At 36.0% G+C, this 6,036-nt stretch overlaps 1 pseudogene; it reads right to left on the reverse strand.

The window, feature by feature from the left end:
• LOC113102403 (ankyrin repeat domain-containing protein 13C-like) overlaps window positions 1–5,676 on the reverse strand; it is a 13,170-nt pseudogene extending 7,494 nt beyond the window's left edge.
• Between the last annotated feature and the right edge of the window lie 360 nt (window positions 5,677–6,036).

Consider the following 6,036-nt stretch of genomic DNA (forward strand, 5'->3'; position numbering starts at 1 on the left):
CAAACACTGGTGGACGTCTAGAGGCAGTAAAGATCAAATACTAGCACACTACACACTATATAGTGCTGACTTGTGCTGACACAGTAAAACACTTTAAACTGTAGTACACTATATAGTGCATGTTTATGGCATTATTTTGCATTTAATCCAAATTTGTATTAAAAAAAAGTCTCAACTCTTGACATTAAAATAAACAGATATAAAATAACAAATATTTAAAAAACAAAAAATATATACAAAATAAATATATAAATACATTAAAATAAAATAGTACTGTAATGTGTAAATAATAACATAATATAATAAAGTGATAGATTATAATATTTTATACCTTGTATAGTTTCAAGTCACTGTAAGTAGCTTTAGATAAAAGCGCTTGCCAAATGCATTTACATTTATGCATCAATGTAAACGCATAATTGTTAATGTAAATATCACTTCTGGTTCATCTGTCAAACTGGAAATGGAAGGACAAGCCTAATGCACTGCATTGTGGGATACAGTATGCTATTGGAATCTTATTTCAGCTAAGGAATAAAAAAAGTCAAAAGGTTATTGCTTTTTATGAAACAATTAAGTTTTTATTCAATTCTCAAAATCTTCAAGTAAGTCAAAATTGTGAGATAAAATGTCGCAACTACCATTTTTAAATTTTTTTTTTTTAAATCAGATTTTCGGAGGGGAAAAAAGCCGGAATTGCAAGAAAAATCTAAATTGTTAGATATTTCATCGCAAATGCAAAAAGATAGAATTGTGAGATAAAAAGTTGTAACTATCTTTTTAAAGGTTTTTTTTTTCCCATGGCGAAACCAAAAAATTGTAAAATGTAAAATCAAAATAAAATTGTGGGTTTATAACTTGCAGTTCTGAGGAAAAAAGTTAAGAATTATGAGATAAAAAGTCACAATTACCTTTCGTATTTTTTTTTGTTCCTGAAACAAAAATAAATGCGAGACGTAAAGTCAGAATTCCAAAAAAAGTCAGAACTGTGAGAAAACGCCAGAATTAAAAAGGCAGAGTTGCGAGAAAAAGACATAATTCCAAGAAAAAAGACATAATTCCAAAAAAAGTCAGAAATGCCAGAAACAGTCAGAACTGCGAGAAAAAGCCAGAATTAAAAAAAGTCAGGATTGCGAGAAATAGAAAGAATTCCAAAAAAGGCAGAATTGCAAGAAAAAGCAAGATATCCAAGAAATAGCCAGAATTCCAAAAAAGGCAGAGTTGTGAGAAAAAGACAGAATTCCACTAAAAGTTAGAATTGCGAGAAATAGTGAGAATTCCAAAAAAAGTCAGAATTGCAAAACGGAAAGTCTAAATTGTGACAATGTTGCCACCGCACAAAAAGAGTGAGAATTTTGAGATAAAAATTTGCAACTACTTTTCCATTCTATTCCATGGTGAAAATTTTCTAAAGACAAAATGAGCATTGCGAGATAAAAACTCAAAAGTGTAGGGTTATCACTTGCAATTGCGAGGGGAAAAATGTCAGAATTGTGTGATAATAAGTTATATTTTGTTATATTTCCTCCATTCGCAGTGCTTTGGTTGTGCTCTACACACTGCACATATTCACACACACTATAATCACGTCACTGTGATCAGCTTCAGTTCACTGCGATGTGTTCAGTCTCCGCTTCAGCAGAGAAACACAGCGACAGCAGCAGGTTTGAGTCGCTGCCAAGTGTTTGTGTCCTTCTGCGCCGCTCTGTTAGTGCTTAACAATGTCCTTCTCTCCGCTAGAAACACTCAGGCTTTCATTTCAGACTCAGTCAATGAACAGATCGCCACGGGTTTGTTGTACTGCTCTATACACACATTAAACTGAATAAAATCACGACTACCACATCGATTATGTCAATATGTTCTCTAAATATAAATGTCTTCTTCTAGCAACACATCAAAGTTTGAAAATACAATTTGAAATAGATTTCCATTACCATTTAATCCATTTTAAACAGAATTCCTCACTGGCAGATATTTATTTGTGTGTGTGTGAGAAACAGCAACTAAATCAGCTAGAGAAATCCTGCTTAAATTATTAATAAGCGTGTAGTGTATTAATGAATTTGGAGTGTAGTGGTGCGCTGACAGGGGAGCAGTGCATGAATATTTCACCACGGCCTGCGTTCACAGACAAATGCATTCCACATCACTAAAGAGAACATCAGAACTACATGAAGAACATTAAATACGGTCAAATTCAGTGAGATATTTCATAACTGTATGAACTCGTGACAGCACTAATAAAACACATGTTCAACAGCGATCAACAACCACGCTACACTGAACAGTTCGGGGTCGATCTCATTAAACTATCAAACACACTCTGGTCTTAGCACAGATATAACTAAATTACATTTTACATGAGGAAAAAGAAGCCATTTTTGTATTATTATTATAAACATTTATCTACCAAACTATTATTACAACTGTGTTACAACAATGATGTATGTGTATGTGTGTGTGAGAGAGAGAGAGAGAGAGAGAGAGAGAGCGTGTGTGTGAGTGTGTATGTGTGCGTGTGTGTGTGTGTGTGTGTGTGTGTGTGTGTGTGTGAATGTGTGCGTATGTGTGTAATGGAGAGAGAGCGTGTGTGTGTGTGTGTGTGTGTGTGTGAGAGAGAGAGAGAGAGAGCATGTGTGTGAGACTGCGTGTATATGAGTGTGTATATTTGTGTGATGGAGAGAGAGCGTGTGTGTGTGTGTGTGTGTGTGTAACTTATGCTGATTTATATATATATATATATACTCATTGTATCATTATAGCATATGTTTTATTGTACTATGTTAAAGAATAACTGAATCACGGTAATGACAATAAAAAAATGTAGTGGTCAAAAAATTACACCTGGATGTGTTACAGTAATGAACATGAGGTTTCTGCATTAATAATGCTTGTGAAAAATAATGAAAAATGTCCATTAAAAACTTACAATTTTTCCATGCATTATACTAGTTTTTGTTTTTCAAGAGTGATAAATGATGTTTTATGTCACTGATGTGTTGTGTCATGCTGGGAAGCGTTCAGGTGTAACTCACCTTTATGACCCATCATAACAGCCAGGTGAAGGGGGTGTTTCCTGTAAGACATGATACTGAGTCATTTACAGCCGGGACTAACCCAAACTGAGCAATCATTCAGAAAAACATGCGTCTGTACAGCATTTTAATTTCAGTTTTGTTCGTCACAGTTACAGTCCTCTGTTACGCATGTGCACAGAAGCAGTTTGATATGATCTGAGAATGAAAACAGGTAGCACAGGTTAGAGAACCAAACGAACACATGAACTGACTCAGGAGAACCACATCAATCATGACTGATTCATAATCTATCATCAGATAAACCCTGAAGCGAATGCTAGCTTTGCTGTTGTACGTCACAGGCTAAAAATGCAGAATAACAAGATCCAAGCAAACTAGTTTTCTATTAATGTCATAATTATTATGGTTTGAGGCTCTAGAACATCGAGATTCTGGATTACTGTGGTTCATAATCTGAATTATGAATCTGAGTTGAGGCAGTTCAGTTCTAGATTTTTTTTCTAGATAAACATGTTTCTGTATTATTATACTCTGAATAATAAAAAAGGTCTAGATCACTTTGGCTGTGAATTGTTATGACTCTCTATCGCAATATTTTTGAGGCATTATGGCTTATAATAATTATGGTTCTGGATAACAACAACAGTTCTAGATCGCCACATCTCTGGAGCACTATTCTTAATTACCATGTTTTAGATCAGCAAGATTTGAATTATTATGAATCTGAATAATAACAATTCTAGATCATCGTGATTCTGGATTATTAAGATTCTCTGTCTCCATATTTTTGATTCATTATGGTTCTAGATAAGCACGTCTGTATAGTTGGAATAACTCACACTCAGGACAATAATAGTTCTAGATCACTGAGGCTGTGGATTATTATGATTGTTGTTCACGGAGTTATTATGGCTCCAAACATAATAAACATGGCTCTGAGCCATAACAACAGTTCTAGATCACCATGATTCTGGAAAATTATTCTTGATCACTATGTTGTGGAGTCATTAAGGCTCTAGATCCGCATTACTCTGGATTCATATGAATCTGAATAATAACAGGTGACTCTGGATTGTTATGGTTCTTTATCACATTTAGACATTTAGGTTCTAGATCAGAATACTCTGGATTACTATAACTCTCAATCACGCTATTTTTGAGTTATTAAGGTTGTAGATCAGCATGATTCTATATTATCATGGTTCTCAATTACAATGTTTTATATCATTATGATTCTAAATTATAATAACTGCAGCTCTGAACAATATTTCTAGATCATCATGCTCTGGACTAATATGATTCACAGTCACCATGTTTTTGAGTCATTAAGGCTCTAGCTAAACATGTTTCTGGATTATTATGGTTCTTGGTCACCATATTTTTGAGACATTATGGTACTAAAATCAGCATGATTCCAGATAATATGATTCTGAAAAATATCCTAATTCTAGATCACCACGGTTGTGGATTATTATGATTCTCCCAATCACCTTGTATAATCTGAATAATAACAATTCTAGATTAACATGTTTTTCAGTCATTGTGGTATTAAATAAGCATGAATCTGGATATCATGACTCTGAAAAATAACATACTTCTAGATCACCATTGTAGTGGATTATTATGATTCTCAATCACCATGTTTTAGGTCATTACTGCTCTAGATCAGGATGATTCTTGATATTATTATGATTCTGAAAAATAACCAATTTCTAGATCACTACAGTCGTGGATTATTATGATTCACAGTCACCATATATAATGTGAACAATAAAGGTTCTAGATCATACTGTTTTTCAGTCATTAAGGTATTAAGCATGAATCCAGATATTATAAAAATAACATACTTCTAGATCACCACGGCTGTGGATTATTTTGATTCTCAATCAACCTTTATAATCTGAATTATAACAGTTCTAGATCATTGTTCTGGATTGTTGTGATTCTCGATCAGCATGTTTCAAATCATTACGGTTCCAGATCAGCTATAAATGATCAAAATAACAGTTGTAGATCACTGTGTTTCTAGACGAGCATGTTTCTGTATAATCTAAATAATAACGGTTCTAGATGATAATTGCTCTGGATTGTTGTGATTCTCGATCAGCATGTTTTGAGTCACTCTGGTTCTAGATCAGCTCTGAATGATGTCAGATCGCTCTCACCGTGCACGTCTTTCTGCGCGATATTCTGTGTCCGGATGAGCGACGACAGCCTCCGCACGTCCCCGCGGAACACGCACTCATGCACGGGGTACGCGCCGTCAGTGTCGCCGTGGTTCTGTTTCTGCTGCGAGCTGGAACGGAGGATCTTGTGGTTTCCGCCGCTGAGGATCTTGCTGCTCCGGTGGGCTTTGATCCCGGTGGCCGCCGGCTCCTCGTCCGGTTCCAGCAGATCCAAACCCGCCTTGCGCTCTTTGCGCACCGAGCGGATCTTCTCTCCGGTCATATTTACACAGATGAACGGTGGACAGCAGCAGCCCGCACAACATGAACACTGTCCGGTGACTCAACAGAGACGGACGGGAATGAAACACACACCGGAGCGACGCATCGAACGGTAAACAAACGACACACACACACACACGCCCTACGAGGAAGAGCCATCTGCCATCTTCCGCTCGCAGTCTCGCGAGATTCACTGAAGGGCGTAGTGAACACAGCGCGGAGTCTCGCGAGAATGAGGAGACTCGCCCTCATGTATCGAACAACCCTCGACTCTCGCGAGAATGGCGCGCGGGGAGACTGAAGAGATAGGCTAGTCTCGCGAGAGTGAGTAATTTCAGCCAAACACATCAGAGATGTCACATAACTCTGTCATTGAAGTGTTGTCAATAAAGCATTATATATATATATATATATATATAATATATATATAATATATATATATATATATATTAACTGTCATTGAAGAAGGTAAAACACTTTACTTAATCAGCAGCTAATAAGAAATATGATGATTTTATTCCATCTGTAACAAACTAAATTCTTTTGTA

Source organism: Carassius auratus, unplaced genomic scaffold (genome assembly GCF_003368295.1).
Source record: "Carassius auratus strain Wakin unplaced genomic scaffold, ASM336829v1 scaf_tig00217726, whole genome shotgun sequence".
NCBI lineage: Eukaryota > Metazoa > Chordata > Actinopteri > Cypriniformes > Cyprinidae > Carassius > Carassius auratus.